Here is an 18,057-nt window from a genome sequence, read left to right as displayed (position 1 = left end):
CCAAAGTTCCCACTGTATGACGGTAGCTCGTGTCCAGGCCAGCACATAGCTCGTTTCTGCCAGATCCTCGCACTCTAGAGTACTCCAGACTATGATTACCTAAAGTGCAAACTCTTTCCAGCCAGCTTGAAGGACGGAGCACTAGACTGGTTCTACACGCTCACCCCCGATTCAATCAACAACTTCGACAAGCTGGCTGAGACGTTCTTAGCGGAGTTCGTCCACAACAGGAAGAAACAAGCCGACCTAGACTCCTTGTTTCAACTTAAGCAAGCACACGATGAGACGATCTGCACTCTCCTAAGACGTTTCAAGAAGAAACTCATATCAATGGAGCCAGGCCTCAAGGACAGCTTTGCAACTTCTGCATTCACCAACGCCCTCCTGGATGACTTCGACCTAACAAGGTCTCTAATGTGCAACAAGCCAGAACGCTTAGACGACTTATACCACAGAATTAACAAGTACATCAAGTATGAAGAATGGATGGCCCAGCGCAAGGGCAAAAAAGTCCTCGCAGTAAGCAACAAGCGAGGACCCAAAGAAAACAATCACTACTCCGGCAACAACAACAACAACAACAAGGGCTCCAGCTCCCACAAACCCTCATACACCAAAAGAGAATTCTCCAACTTCTCCAGGACGCCAAGCCATATCCTGAAAAAGATATATACAGAACCATACTTCAAGCCCAACATCAACAAAGTCATAGTAATCCAAGGACGTCCATACTGCCATTTCCACAAACTCCACCACCATGACACGGATGAGTGTTGGAGCCTCAAGCACTACCTCCAAGACTTAGTCGAAGAGGGAAAACTGAAAGAGTTCCTACCAGAAAGCAACCTCAGGCACAAGCTAAATGCCAATCGCAACAGGAGCAGAAGCATGAGCCAGAACGACTTGCTCGCAGAAAAAGTAGAAGCGCGCAGAACAACTCGACAATCTAAATTTCCAGGTCGGTCGAGGCACAACAGGAGACAACACTCCTCCGATCACAATGAGGAAAAGGTAATCAACATGATTACAGACACCTCCAACAACGAGACTTCAGGTCGGTAAAAGCACAAGCGGGTAGGAGCACTGCAAGAAATCTACCACCTCTCCCACAAAGCTGAGGTGATCACTCCTACCAGCTTTCAAACAACAATGGCAATTTCATTCACAGATAAAGATCTAGACAAGGTGTGCCTACCCCACAATGATGCCCTGGTAGTGTACGTCAAAATCAACGGGTGGACAGTCAAAAAAGTCCTTATCGATCCAGGCAGCTCCTGCGACATTCTCTTCTAAAAACATACAAGGACATGCACCTGCCAAACTCAGTAATTATATAATCAAATGCACCACTCTATGGGTTCAACGGAGACTATACAAATATCATTGGAGACGTCATCTTACCAGTCTCCATTAGAGAAAATGAGGACATGGTCAAGACCTCAACACGTTTCAGCGTGATTGATGTTAAGTCGTCCTACATTGCCATCTTAGGACGTAGGTGGATTCACAAGATCTAAGCAGTTCCGTCCACCTTACACCAGGCGTTGCGGTTCCCCGGACCCCGAGGCATCATGGAGCTCAGAAGCAACCAACTAGAAGCTCATCGATGTAATCAAGTCAGCGCAATAACAACGGCTAAACCTCAGGTTGTCCAAACAAAAGAAAGCCAAAAGCTGCAGGATCCTCAAAGTTCCAGCCCTCCAGCACCAACACCAGACAAGCTCAAGGAAAAGCAAGCACAAATCGAGCCTAGAGAAAAAGTCAATTTGGGCACAAATAATGACCCAAAATTTGTATATGCAGGGGCTGATTTAGACCCCAAGCTCAAAGAGCAACTTGTCAAATTTCTATCTCTCAATAAAGATGTTTTTGCTTGGTCATATATCGATATGCCTGGAATTGATCCATAGGTCGCTTGCCACAAATTAAATGTAGATCCATCGGTAAAGCCTATCAAACAATGACCTAGGAAACTGGAACTCAAATTTCAAAAAGCCATCAATTAGGAGATAGAAAAACTAAAAAATGTGGGATTCATCAGAGAAGTCGAGTACCCGACCTGGCTAGCTAACATCGTAGCCGTTCCTAAGAAGAACGGTTAGGTACGACTCTGCATAGACTTCACCAACGTCAACAAGCACTGCCCAATGGACAACTTCCCCCTACCAAGGATTGACATTCTGGTAGATCAAACTTGTGGACATGAGCTTCTATCATTTATGGACGCATACAGCGGGTACAATCATATACCACTTGTAGAAGAAGATCAGGAAAAGACGTCCTTCATAACTGAGCAAGGCACGTTCTACTACAACATTCTACCATTCGGATTGAAGAACGTCGGTGCGACCTACCAAAGACTGGTCACAAAGATGTTCAAAGACTTGTTGGGAGACACTATGGAAGTTTACATAGACGACATGGTAGTCAAAAGCGAAAAGGTTGGAGATCACATTTCTCACCTCCAAGAAGCCTTTGAAATGTTGCACCAAAACAAGATGAAGCTCAACCCAGTAAAGTGTGTATGTGGAGTAGCCTCAGGAAAATTCTTAGGATACCTCGTTTCACAAAGACGCATTAAAGCAAACCCAGAACAAATACGAGCTCTCCTTGAAATGCCATAACCAACTACAAAGCAACAAATCCACAAGTTATCTGGCATGGTTTCAGCCCTCAACAGATTCATCTCACGGGCATTCGACAAATGCAGACCATTCCTGCAAATACTCAAGAAAGGCGCAACATTTACATGGACAGACGAATGTTACAAAGCTTTCAAGGACCTGAAAGCTTACTTATCAACTCCGCCCGTCATGTCCAAGCCGAATGACAGAGAAACACTGGGGCTTTACCTTGCAACTACCGACTTTGCCATCAGCTTGATCCTCTTTCGCGAAAGCAAGGGAATCGAAAAGTCAGTCTACTTCACCAGCAAGACATTGGCAGATGCAGAAAAGCATTACTCTGCAATGGAGAAAACAATGCTATCTCTGTTGTACTCCGCTCGAAAGTTCCGACCTTACTTTCAGGCTCACAACATCAAGGTCATAACAGATGTACCCATCAAGCAGGTCTTGAGTTCTAACAACAAAACGGCCCGCATGGTGTCACAGCCCGAATTTCTAAACAATAACAAAGTGAATATTTGAAATATAATTATCTCAAACATCACTAGGTTCACTTGTTTAAAACCCGGCATCATGACCCGGAGAATACTACATATACAAACCCTAATATCCATGTCATAAAAGAAACAACTTTAAATAAAATAATCCCAATAATTATCCGAAATCTCTTTATTAAGATTACATCCTTCCAAATAAAACATCAAACAACTCTCCAAATAAAATTCATCACTACCATGTTCTCATGCCATGAAAAAGGCATAATACGTTATTACATTCTTCCAACAAAGAAATCAAACCTAAAAGAAAACTAACGGACCGCTCCAGGCACGAATCCCAATCACACGCCGCGGTTCCACTGCCTTCCACCTATGTTCCCAAGAACACACCCACGTTGCCAAAACAAAGCAAACATGGGTCAGCAAATTTGAATTTTTGGTATGAGTGGACTAAACACATATAAACATTTTAAACTTTTCTTATCCAACTAACACTTTAAATGCTATCATAACCTAATCATTCTCAGCTTGGAAGACAAGTAGTTCCGTCATCTCAAACGGCATAGTTTCTTCCCAAGCAAAACTTCCATTTTATTAACTTCCATCTCATTAACTCATTCTAATAACTCCTTTTTAATATCTAAATAATTGAATTACAACTTACCGATATCCGCTGCTGTATAAGGGTAGGACCGCGTCCCTGCACAAAATATTATTTAGTCCTACCCTCCTGCAAAAGAAAGTTAGCACTTGTATATAACCTATGTAGATATCCTCAATGTATTCAAAAGTAAGCCCAACACACTCACATAATCAAATCAATTTCCCTTATAAATAAATCAATTACTTTTCTTATACGTCCACCCTTTTTAGTACCTACTCCACGATTTGCACTCCACACATTTGCCAAATCACACATTCCCTGTGTGTGCCTCTCCCAATCGAATATCACAATATCATAGCCATCTCTCGGGCTTTCATACACATATTTCACGCCTCTTTGGGCACAAAACTTCAGTCATTCATGGCACATTCAATGAATACCTATCATATCACTAACGGGCCATTCATGGCACATTCAATGAATGCCCCGGGTCATTCCGCCACATTCAAGGAATACCCAATCCTACATTCCCGTTACATTCAAGGAATACAACTAACTAACATTGCATGGCGAATACCTTAGTTCCTCTTTAGGGGCAGTTCACTAAAACGGTCATTCATGGCACATTCACGATGAATACCCGGGTCATTCATGGCACATTCAATGAATACCCTTATATAACACTAACGGGCCATTTATGGCACATTCAATAAATGCCCACCTACATATGACTTCATCGGTCATAAACTAAATTCTAAAACTTGAGTATGGAGAGTTCTAAAAGGGGCGCGGTAAGTTTTGTTTATGCATTATTGTATTTTATTGTATAGATTATTTGAGAACGTTAGAAAAACTTGATTCAAATATTTTTGGTTTACGCGTTATTAATTTCATGAATATATAAGTGTCATAACGTTGTGTATATCAAAAGAAAAAAATCACAAAGCAAGAAAAACACGCATATAAGTATATTTATAAAGGTCCTAGCCTAAATCAAACATGCTAATAGTCCTAGACTTGTTCTAATAGACCGAATCATAATTTTAGGAAAAAGTCAAATTTCCGGGTCAACTGGTCAAAGTCAACCCTGGTCAAAGTCAACAGTCAACTCTGGTCAAAGTCAACAGTCAACTCTGGTCAACAGTCAACAAATAACTGGTCAAATAATATTGGTCAACCTAGCCTAAAATCCAAAAAAACCCAAAAGCCCACAGACAAAAGCCCATAGTCAAAAAAATAAAAAAAACAAACAAACACATATAGCCCACCACGATTTGGCCCAAGCCCAAATCGTGGTCACTGTTCATCACCTTCTTCACTAACTTCAAACAAAACACCACCGACCACCACACAGCCACCACCGGCCACCCATCAGTAAAACAAACCCCGCGGTTTGGTTCCTCACAAAAACCCCCATCTACCCATATCAAAAAAACATAGTTCTGTCATACTGAGAAAAATCGACCGACGCCATTAAAGCCAATTCAAGCTTCAATTCTCAAATTTTCCAACACCCAAATCAACCCCCAACCATCAACATTAACCCAACAACAATCAGCAGCAAAATTCCTACCCAACAAACATTCCAAACAACACAAAAAATTAGGACGGTTTGGGTTCTTGTTTGAACAGCCATTAATGGCTGTTCAAAGCTTCTCACCGTCCATAACATACCTCCACCACTGCCCGTCATTGCCCGGCAACCCACACAACCTATCTAACATCAATAACATTCACAGTAACCATTTCACAGAACAAAAATAAGAACCATACAAAAAAAGAACCAATAACGGTTTGGTCTTGATGGCGACGCCATCGCCCCTAGTGTCCGTCCGGACTTCGGGGTTAATTGCCAAGAGTCGTCCTAATTCCTCTATTGTGGTTCCAAAGTGTATCTAACCCTTTAACAGAGTTTACAAAAACGCAGGTAGAAAAAAAACGTCATTATGGTGTGTTTAAATCGAAACCAAATAAAATATGATATAGTATGACTACTCACCGTTAAAAGCGAGAATGAACGACTCTCGAAATCGAAAACCTCCAAAGCCCAAGTCGACAACGATCTTTCTTGTTCAAACCCTTTTTTTTTTTTTCTCGATTAAAACTCTCACCTTTTTTTTTCTTTTTCTCCAAACTCTACGTGAGAAACCCTTATTTTCTAGTTTCTCTCAAACCTCTCCGAAAAACCCGGGTTTTAAACCGATCTACTTACTTACGGGCTTTTATCCTATCTACTTACTTTACGGGCTTTTTTTTTCTAACAAACTGGATATCCTATTTATGTATTCTATTTACATTATTATTATTATTAATATTTATATTATTATAGGAAAAATGCAATTAAAAGGCGGGGTGTTATAATATACACACCTTAAAAGGATCTCGGCCCCGAGATTCAAGGTAGAGTGTCGTCGAGAAGAGTTCGTGGTGCATCGCCTTTATCTTATCTTCAAGTTCCTGTGTCACGCCATTTTCCCTTTCACTCCACTGCACTTTTACCAAGTTTACAATCCTCCTCCTAAGGTGTTTCACATCCCTATCTACTATCATGATAGGCCTCACTGTAAAAGTTACATCATCGTTCAACTCTAGCTCTGGCTGGCCGGACAACCTCAAGAGGATCTTTCACACATTTCCGTAGCATAGACCGTGGAATACATCATGAATCATCGCCAAGTTAGGCGGCAAGGCAAGACGGATGCGCCAAACTACCAACGGAGGCTACTATCTCATATGGTCCAATATATCGTGGACTCAACTTTCCTTTCATGCCAAACCTCATAACTCCTCTCATAGGGAAACCTTCAAAAACACAAAATCGCTTCTGACGAAAACTCTACCCGTTTCCTCTTCAAATCTGCATAACTTTTCTGCCTACTGCTGCGGCCGTCTTAATCCTTTCTCTAATGACTTTAATCTGCTTTCGGATGTCTCTCTCACCATCAGGGCCCAAGCAACACTTTCGGTCTCCCACATCGCCCAACAAGCGGTGATCGACATGGACGCCCATACAAAGCCTCAAAGGGTGCCATACCGATGCTCGACCGGCTTGTTATTATATGCAAACTCCACCAAAGGTAAATGCTCCTCCCATCCTCCACCAAAATCCATTACACAAGAGCGTAACATATCTTCTAATATCCGATTCACCCTCTCCGATCCGTCCATCAATGCGAGGATGATAAGCAAGTACTCATCGCCAAACTAGTGCCCATAGCGGCTGAAAACTCTTCCAAAACTTCGAAGTGAACAAAGGATCTCGATCTGAAACAATACTTTTGGAATCCCATGTAACCCGACCACTTCCCGAATGTACAAGGAAACTAACTTATCTCAGATTTCTACGTACGTCAATAGGAATGAAATGAGCAGATTTCGTTAGACGATCAACAATAACCCAAATAGATTCATTACCTCTCCGAGACTTAGGCAAGCCATCAATGAAATCCATAGAAATGTGCTCCCATTTCCACATGGGTATCTCTAATGGCTGCAATAATCCAGAAGGCCTCTGATGCTCTGCCTTAACCTGCTGACAAGTTAAACACTGAGAAATATATTCTCCGACATCTCTTTTCATTCCTTCCCACCAAAAGGTCCTCTTCAAGTCTTGGTACATCTTCGTTCCTCCAGGATGAATTGTAAACCGAGAACGATGAGCTTCATATAATATTTCCTTCTTTAACTCGTCATCATCTGGTACACATAATCTCTCATGGAATCTCAATCCTCCATCAGAATCTACTGCCCAATCAGACGGACAATCATCTAAAATATCAATGACCAGATCATCCAACCGACTCAAAAGAAATCGGTCTTTGTGTTGCATGGCAATCACTCTCATCGAAAATCACCTACCGACCTCCAAACTGCATATATACCCCTCATCCAGATATGGTGTAGTCCGGACATCATAAGCTGCTATAGTCTCTAAACTCTTCCACTCTTGCACCATAAGAGTGGTCAAAACACCCAGTAATCGACTAAGTGCATCCAAGAACTACATTGCCCTTTGCCCGGGTGATAATGAATCTCAAGTCATAACTACTTATGAACTCCATCCATCTCTCATTGCCTCTCATATTCAACTCCTTACGTGAATACAGATACTTCAAACTCTTGTGATCGTGTAAAGCTCGAACTTCTCACCATATAAATAATGTCTCCACACCTTTAAAGCAAAAAAACTTTGCCGCTTAACTCCGTGTCATGAGTAGGATAACGTCTCTCATGTATCTTCAACCTGTCGTGAAGCATACGACACCACCTTCCGGGTCTTGCATTAACACACAACCCAAACCAGTTCCACTAGCATCCAGTAAAACCACTAGCTTTCCGCCTCTAGTCGGGATTACTAGAATTGAGCCGTTGTCAACCCTCTGTTTCAATTCTAGGAAAGCTTTCTCACAATCATTAGTCCACATAAACTTCACATCTTTCCTAGTTAACTTGGTGAGCGGAGCTGCAATAAGTGAGAACTTCTCAATAAATCTCCGATAATATCCAGCTAACCCCAAGAAACTTCTAATCTCTGTAACAGTGGTTGGTTGTTTCCATTCCTTCACTGCAGCAACCTTTTCAGGGTCTACAGCAATCCCTTCACTAGATACCACATGTCCCAAGAAACGAATTTCTTCTTCCCAAAAATGGCACTTGCTAAACTTAGCATACAACTTATGTTCCCTAACGCATGCAGATCATTTGTCTTCAAATGCATCTTATGTTCTTCTGTGTTTTGTGAATACACTAAAATATCATCAATGAAAACAATCACAAATTTATCCAAATAGGGCCTGAATATACGATTCATCAGTCCATAAAGAGAGGTGCATTCGCCAACCCAAAAGGCATCGCGAAAAACTCATACAACCCATACCGAAGTTCTAAATGCGATCAAGGGAATACTCTTTCTTCAACTCCCATCCGGTAATAACCGGTCCTTAAATCAAACTTTGAAAATATCTTAGCCCCTTTCAACCGATCCAACAAGTCATCAATCCTAGGAAGCGGATACTTATTTTTATAGTCACCGATTCAAATCCCTCAAGTCAATACACATCCTCAAAGTACCATCCTTCTTGGAAACAAAGATAGCGTAGCACCCCATGGTGAGTTGTTTCGGTCGTATGAACACGGGTCATACACACCTTAAAAGATTCAAACCCATATACTCAAAAAAGATATGGTTAAGCCAAAACAAAATCACTAAACATTAAACTCTTTACCCTTTCTTGAGTAATTCCTCGACTTGCACTTTCATTTCGGTCCAATAGCTTAGGTGCCAACCTCGTAAGCCCGACTTTGAAACCGTGCAGTCCCCGTAACAAGTCTATCTTAAACTCCACCTCCCTCTTGGGTGGCAACCCCCGAATCTCCTGAAAAACATCTTGAAGTCTCTCACTACTTCCACATCACCGATATCCCTCGTGGGTATCTCTATAGAAACACAGGAAGCTAGACATCATCGAAGTCCTTCTTACTGCGGGTGTGAATCAACCTCGGCATGCGGTGTATTCACTATAACCTCCCTCCTCGCACAATCCAAGGTAACATGATAACGTGTCAACCAGTCCATACCAAGTATGAAATGGAAACCCTCAAACCCCAAAACGATCAAGTCTACCATAAAGACACGCTCTAAGAAACACAACTTAAAACCTTTGCACTTTCGTCATATAAGGTAATGTAACCTCCTAACGATTGTCTCAACACACAAAGGCTTAGGTAAAAAGGGTAGTTTTAAAACTTTCTTTCTCAACATACTGACGAGATATAAAGGAATGTGAAGCACCCGAATCAAACAAAACTCTGAATGTAAACTGAGATGAACTAAAGGTACCTTCAACATTCCTGTGTCCTGGCGCATAGCCAGATAGGCTCTAAACGACGAAAGTGGTCGGTCCCGGTGCTCGGTTCTGGCTGATTACCCGCTTTGGTAGGGCAATAACGAGATAAATGCCCCACGCTTACACTCCCAAAGAAGCCCTTTCAACGGGAACTATGGTTCGAGCATTGGTCTTTGTGCGGGTAAAAGTAATGCTCGCCGGTCGATACGGAAGAAGAGGGAGCTCGACCAAGCCGGGGACCCCGCCTCGCCATCGATTCCCCGAGGTCTAAAGCCTCGGTCGCCGGTGGCCTATAACCACCCTCGGCCGATGAAATCCTCCCGGGTCGGAATACACCCTGGCCGATGAAATCCTCCCCAAACCCCCGGGATGGTGGTCTCTGAAACGGAACCCTCTGAGGTACATCATAAGGCCTAAACCGATTCGGCTGCCTGCTCTCAAAAGGCCTAGGACCAACAACTGGTATCTCACCAAACTTCCTCTTCCCCCTCGACTCTCTTAGGGCTGCATTCTGCTCCTCATATCTCAAGGCCAAGTCCAACACACGATCAAAAGTGTCCCCATCAAAAGGAATCAACTTGCCGGACAAGTGACTCTCTAACCCACGTATGAACTTTTGGTTTTTCTTCTTGTCAGTATCCACAAGATAGGGAGCAAACCTCGATAACTCATTAAACTTGGTCACATACCCAGTCACAGACTTCCCATCTTGAGTCAACTCAGAGAACTGTTGAGCCAACTGCTCTTTTACTGCCTCAGGAATGAACTTACTCTCAAATCTAATCTTGAAGTCTTCCCAAGTCAAAGTTCTAGTGTCCAGACTAGGAGTGAGAGCTCGCCACCAAAACCTAGCAGCGTCATCAAGTTGGTGAGCTGCCAACTCCTGCTTCTGAACCTCAGTAAGCTGCATACGCTCAAAAACATTTTCACAACTTTGAATCCAAGACTCCGCTGCAATCGTGATTCCCAAACACGAAGAAATCGCTGCCCACCAAGAGTACCAAACTCCTTGGCGGCTTTAGCAAAAGGATCTCCCTGAACTGGATGGTTATTCCCGATAGCTTGCAATAAGCGATTCAAATCAACGTACTCGACATCTCAGACTGGAGTGTTCACTGCAGTCCAAGAGGTATTTCCATTCGTGGTCTCAACCATGATCTACAGTTCAAACAAAACTCCCATTAATATTCACATATATCCAAAACTCTCAACATTATAACCCATATTCCACATCCGAGGATCACTTAGACTTTCCAACACTAAGCTAACCCAGCTCGATACCAAATGTCGCGGCCAATTTCTAAACAATAACAAAGTGAATATTTGAAATATAATTATCTCAAACATCACTAGGTTCACTTGTTTAAAAACCCAGACTATGACGGAGAATACTACATATACAAACCCTAATATCCATGTCATAAAAGAAACAACTTTAAATAAAATAATCCCAATAATTATCCGAAATCTCTTTATTAAGATTACATCCTTCCAAATAAAACATCAAACAACTCTCCAAATAAAATTCATCACTACCATGTTCTCATGCCATGAAAAAGGCATAATACGTTATTACATTCTTCCAACAAAGAAATCAAACCTAAAAGAAAACTAACGGACCGCTCCAGGCACGAATCCCAATCACACGCCGCGGTTCCACTGCCTTCCACCTATGTTCCTAAGAACACACCCACGCGTTGCCAAAACAAAGCAAACATGGGTTGACAAATTTGAATTTTCTTTGGTATGAGTAGACTAAACACATATAAACATTTTAAACTTTTCTTATCCAACTAACACTTTAAATGCTATCATAACCTAATCATTCTCAACTTTGGAAGACAAGTAGTTAAAAGTCATCTCAAACGGCATAGTTTCTTCCCAAGCAAAACTTCCATTTTATTAACTTCCATCTCATTAACTCATTCTAATAACTCCTTTTTAATATCTAAATAATTGAATTACAACTTACCGATATCCATTTCAGATAAGGGTAGGACCGGCCGTCAAGACAAAATATTATTTAGTCCTACCCCTCCGCAAAAAAGAAAGTTAGCACTTGTATATAACCTATGTAGATATCCTCAATGTATTCAAAAAGTAAGCCCAACACACTCACATAATCAAATCAATTTCCCTTATAAATAAATCAATTACTTTTCTTATCGCCCCACCCTTTAGTACCTACTCCACGATTTGCACTCCACACATTTGCCAAATCACACATTCCCGCGGTGCCTCTCTCCACCGAATATCACAATATCATAGCCATCTCACGGGCTTTCATACACATATTTCACGACTCTTTTTGTAACAAAACTCAGGTCATTCATGGCACATTCAATGAATACCTATCATATCACTAACGGGCCATTCATGGCACATTCAATGAATGCCCTGGGTCATTCCTGCCACATTCAAGGAATACCCAATCCTACATTCCCGTACATTCAAGGAATACAACTAACCCGCAAGGCGAATACCTTAGTTCCTCTTTAGGGCAGTTCACACAATCTGGTCATTCATGGCACATTCAATGAATACCCGGGTCATTCATGGCACATTCAATGAATACCCTTATATAACACTAACGGGCCATTTATGGCACATTCAATAAATGCCCACCTACATATGACTTCATCAGTCATAAACTAAATTCTAAAACTTGAGGCGTGGAGAGTTCTAAAAGGGTGCGGTAAGTTTTGTTTATGCATTATTGTATTTTATTGTATAGATTATTTCAGAGAACGTAGAAAAACTTGATTCAAATATTTTTGGTTTACGCGTTATTAATTTCATGAATATATAAGTGTCATAACGTTGTGTATCGCAAAAGACTGAAAAAAATCACAAAGCAGTAAATACACGTACACAAGTATATTTATAAAGGTCCTAGCCTAAATCAAACATGCTAATAGTCCTAGACTTGTTCTAATAGACCGAATCATAATTTTAGGAAAAGTCAAATTTTCGGGTCAACTGGTCAAAGTCAACCCTGGTCAAAGTCAATAAATCAACTACGGTCAAAGTCAATAAATCAACTCGGTCAACGGTCGGCAAATCAACTCACGGTCAACAGTCAATATTGGTCAACCTAGCCTAAAATCCAAAAACCCAAAAGCCCACGCATAAAAGCCCATAGTCAAAAAATAAAAAAACAAACAAAACATATAGCCCACCACGATTTGGCCCCAAGCCCCAAATCGTGGTCACCGCTCATCACCTTCTTCACTAACTTCAAACAAAACACCACCGACCACCACACAGCCACCACCGCCACCCATCAAGATAAAACAAACCCAGCGGTTTGGTTCCTCACAAAACCCATCTACCCATATCAAAAAACATAGTTCATCATACCGAAAAAAAAAATCGACCGGCGCCATTAAAGCCAATTCAAGCTTCAATTCTCAAATTTTCCAACACCCAAATCAACCCCCAACCATCAACATTAACCCAACAACAATCAGCAGCAAAAATTCCTACCCAACAAACATTCCAAACAACACAAAAATTAGGGCCGGTTTGGGTTCTTGTTTGAAACGACCATTAATGGTCATTTCAAAGCTTCTCACCGTCCATAACATACCTCCACCACTGCCCGTCATTGCCGGCAACCCACACAACCTATCTAACATCAATAACATTCACGGTAACCATTTCACCAGAACAAAAAATAAGAACCATACAAAAAAAGAACCAATAACGGTTTAGGCTGGCGATGGCGGCGCCATCGCCCCTAGTGTCCGGACCGCAAAGGTTAATTGCCAAGAGTCGCCCTAATTCCTCTTACGTGGTTCCAAAGTGTATCTAACCCTTTAACAGAGTTTACAAAACGCAGGTAGAAAAAACGTCATTATCGGTGTGTTTAAATCGAAACCAAATAAAATATGATATAGTATGACTACTCACCGTTAAAAGCGAGCGGCCGAACGACTCTCGAAATCGAAAACCTCCAAAGCCCGGAAAGTCGACAACGATCTTTCTTGTTCAAACCCTTTTTTTTTTTTTTTTCTCTCAATAAAACTCTCACTTTTTTTTTTTCTTTTCTCCAAACTCTACGTGAGAAACCCTTATTTTCTAGTTTCTCTCAAACCTCTCCGAAAAACCCGGGTTTTAAACCGATCTACTTACTTACGGGCTTTTATCCTATCTACTTACTTACGGGCTTTTTTTTTCTAACAACTGGATATCCTATTTATGTATTCTATTTACATTATTATTATTATTAATATTTATATTATTATAGGAAAAATGCAATTAAAAAGACGGGGTGTTATACATGGCCAAATGGACTGAAGAACTCGGAGAGCATCACATCGAATTTGTTCCTAGAATGTCTCGCAAAGGCCTTGTCATTGCTGACTTCCATGCGGACTTCCCCGTCGAAGACGTCAACTGGGAACCCGAGCCCATCACTTCATTCCATCAACTAACCACCCCAGACACATGGCACCTCTACGTAGATGGAGCGTGCAACAACAGCGGTAGTGGATTGGGGGTTGTGCTAACTTCACCAGAAAGAACACAGCTGCAAAGTCAATTAAAATTGACTTCGCAACATCCAACAATGAAGCAGAATATGAAGCATTAATCACAGGCCTCCGCATGGCAAAACAACTACAAGTTCAAAAGCTCAAAGCTTACAGTGATTCACAGCTAATCGTCAAACAGATCACCAAAGAGTATGTAACAAATGGAGCAAACTTAGCCAAGTACGCTCAGGTCATCAATGACATCATCAGCTCGTTCAAAACATTCTCCTTGGAACATATTCCCCGAGAGGATAACAGACTTGCAGACAGCCTGACTTTCTTAGCCTTGAAAACCCAAGAGGCATGTCCCAGCACAGTCTACATTGACATCCTGGAGAGGCCCGCCTACTAGCAAGAAAGCGTCAACAGCCTCACAGACTTTCAGCCATCATGCGAAGAAGAAATCACTTAATCTTGGATAGGCCCATTTCTGAAATTTATCTTACATGGTGAGCTCCCAGCAGAAGCAAATAATGCTCGTGCCATACAATTTCGAGCTCCCAGATACACCATGATCAACGGAAGATTGTTCCATAAATCCGCAGGAGGACCTCACCTATGGAGCATAACTCCACGCGAAGGCCAGCTCATCTTTGATGAAATTCACAAAGGCGAGTGTGGCAACCATGCAGGAGCAAGATCTCTGGCTCACAAAGCAATCGCCCATGGGTATTATTGGCCAGGCATGCACATCAAGGCAAAGATGTATGTTCTCAAATGCCACCAATGTCAAATATTTGGTGACAACCATCTAAGTCCAGCACGAAAGTTGATCAACATAGCCAGCCCATGGCTCTTTCATATGTGGAGGCTAGACATCATGGGACCATTCATCCCACAAAAGAAAACAGGACTCAAATACGTCCTAGCAGCCACATATTACTTTACCAAATGGGTTGAAGCAATCCCACTAGTTCAAGTCAAGGAAGTCCATGTCATCAACTTCATATGGACCAACATCATCACAAGATTTGGTCTATCCTACACCCTTGTCATGGACAACGGAACCCAATTTGCTGGCATAGAAGTCAAGGAATTTCTACAAAAATGGCGCATCACTCAAGCATTTTCTACACCTAGATATGCACAAAGCAATGGCCAAGCAGAGGCCACAAACAAATCCATCAAAGAAAATCTCCAAAAGAAGTTGGAGAGCAAGAAAAGCCAATGGCCAGAACAACTTGAGAACATTTTATGGGCATACAGAACAACAGCTAGAGCCAATACTAACGAGTCTCTTTTCACACTTTGCTTCGGAACAGAAGCAGTCATACCATCAGAACTCACAATCACAACCACACGATCCGACATCGTTGAATCAGGAGAAAATGACAACATCTTAGCCAAAGAAGTCGATCTCCTAGAAGAGCGAAGGGAAACAGCTGCAATATCCCTAGCTCGGTACCACCAAACAATCCAACGATCTTATAACAAGAAGGTCGTCCCAAGATCTTTCCAAGCTGGTGACTTAGTCCTCAAAAAGACATTAGCTCCAGCCAAGCTTGACCCAACATGGGAAGGCCCTTACATCGTTCACAAAGTCGTTGGCAATGGAGCATATTGGATCAAAACTCAGCTCGGTGATGTACTTCCCCGACCTTGGAATACAGCTATACTCAAGCATTTTTACCAGTAATTTGTCTTCAGATGTATAAATCAATATGAATGAAAATCCGTCAGCATTTCGCGAATAAATGTTATCCTTGCATTACATGAGCACTACACATCTTGCACTAACAATTCGACCTGAGACGTCAAACCATCAGGTCGTACACAAACACCATGGTTAAGCACAACCCAGCTATAATTACCACATAGTGGTTAATTATCAATCAAATTCAATCCATGATCCCCCAAAAGGACCACAAATCAACTTAGCACCAATGCCAGGGCTAAGCATGATTCAACTGTAATTGCCACTCAAAGGCCAATTATCAGTCAAATACAATCCCAGGGACCCCCAAAAGGACCCAAAGTCAACTTAAGGCCTTTGAAAGGGTTAAGTTTGGCTTAACTATAATTGTCATTCAAACGTTAATTTTCACTCAAGAATCAATAAGGAGTTCCCCCAAAAGGAATGACTCAACCAACATATACACCTAAGGACACGAGGAAGCCTAAGTGCCAACTACATGCATATATCAGGTCGTACACAAACGATCACAACCTATTACCATCATACAACCTAACAAAGTTCAGCAGGTCGTCGATTCTACTAATGTACAATACAGGACATCAAACATCAAAGCAATATAAGCAATCACATTCATACAAACATCAATCTTAACAAGTAAGTAATTTAAATAATTTTTACTTCATGCAAATGTGTTTAGATGCTAGAGGGCCCCCAAGTTATCCTGAGAAAACGACCTCAGCACCCCCATCATAAAAAATATCACGTATCAGTATAAAAAAAAAAGTATTTAAACATTGTTCAAGAAATCTTCATCCAAGCAACAAATCAATACCAGAAGATCAACATCAATCAACACGGGAAAGATGCTCCATATTCAGGGGGTCCAGTGCGCAGCCCTCTTCACCAACAGGGCCACAAGCTGGATCACCACTCATATTCAGCACGTCGGTGGCAACATTTTCAGTTGGCTGAGCAGCTGGAGCAGCACCCTAGTCGGTTGGCATATCAGGTCGTCTATTAGCATCTACAACAGCACTTTCAACGACTACTATTACAGCCCCACTTTCAACCAACCTCTTGAGGGTTTTGCATTTATGTTCTAGCTCCATAAAGTCATCAACCATAACGTAAACATCACCACTCTCTACCAAGTCGACTAGCTTGTTGTATTCATTTTGAGCACGTTCAGCGATGGCCTGCACATTTTTTCATTCCGCAACCCAATGCGCCACCTCCACCCTTGAAGCATCAAGTGATGGTTGCAGCAAGGCCACCTTCCCAGCCAACTCCCTGACCTGAGCCTTCAGTCCCACCACCTCAACTCGCTCCATCTCTTGCACCGCCAGCAGCTTGTCATAGGCCTCCTTGGCAGCATCCATCTCATTCTTGTATAGGTCGGAGATAGTTGTCATCTCCTTTAGCTTCCTATATATGGCCAGGACCTGACAACCAACAAAACAAATCAAAAAGCAACATATCAAAGCACAAAACAAAAGCTCAGGTCGGAAGGACACTTACAAAGTAGATGGAACGATCCATATCTTTCAAGTTCTCATCCAAATCTTTTCCACTCTCCAACTGGTGCCTATCTCCATCCAAGGCAATACTCTCCAGCAGCCCTCCAACAACTAGTGTGGACTTGAAACTATAATCCCGGCCCTATTCTTCACTAGTTTCCTCAACCCACTAATTGGGTCAAGGTAGGTGACAACCTTATCCAAGACGTCAGAGTCACCACCCTTGTTACTTGGGGCCGTACTTCCCGACCCCTTGCACTTTTGGGTTGCTAGCTCAACCTCACCAATCTTCTTCTTACCCCGGACTCAGCCACCCCCACATCCACAGCCAAATCCTTCAAGTTCATCTTCTTTAGAGAAACTCGACCTGATGAAGTACGACCTTCCACCATAGCAGGTCGGTCTTTTCAGACTCAGTTCGGGTCCTCTTTGCCCCCTCCATCTCAACAACCTCAGAACGCCTCTTCAAGTTAGGCTTCCAAAACTGAGTGGGAGCATCACCACTTCCCCTAGCACTTCCACCTACACCACGACTAGCTCGATCACCATCACCCCCCTCCGAACGTCTAGATGCAAAGCAGCTATCAGCAGCTCCTCTAATTGCTCTCACTCCAGAAACAGGCTGCCTCCTTTGGCTCTCCCTCTCCATCTCAAGATCCGAGTTAGAATCAGAGATATCAAGAACAAGCTTTTGAGCCCTCTTCTTCTGCTCAACTTTCTTCTTGTTAATCTTCGCACCGCCTCACCTCTTGAAATAGTGCGCAACCTCCCCCAACAAGGGCGTTTTCTCTTCCC

Source organism: Coptis chinensis, chromosome 4, assembly GCF_015680905.1.
Source record: "Coptis chinensis isolate HL-2020 chromosome 4, ASM1568090v1, whole genome shotgun sequence".
In the NCBI taxonomy this organism is placed as follows: Eukaryota; Viridiplantae; Streptophyta; class Magnoliopsida; order Ranunculales; family Ranunculaceae; genus Coptis; species Coptis chinensis.
Note: the sequence above shows the minus strand (reverse complement) of the source record.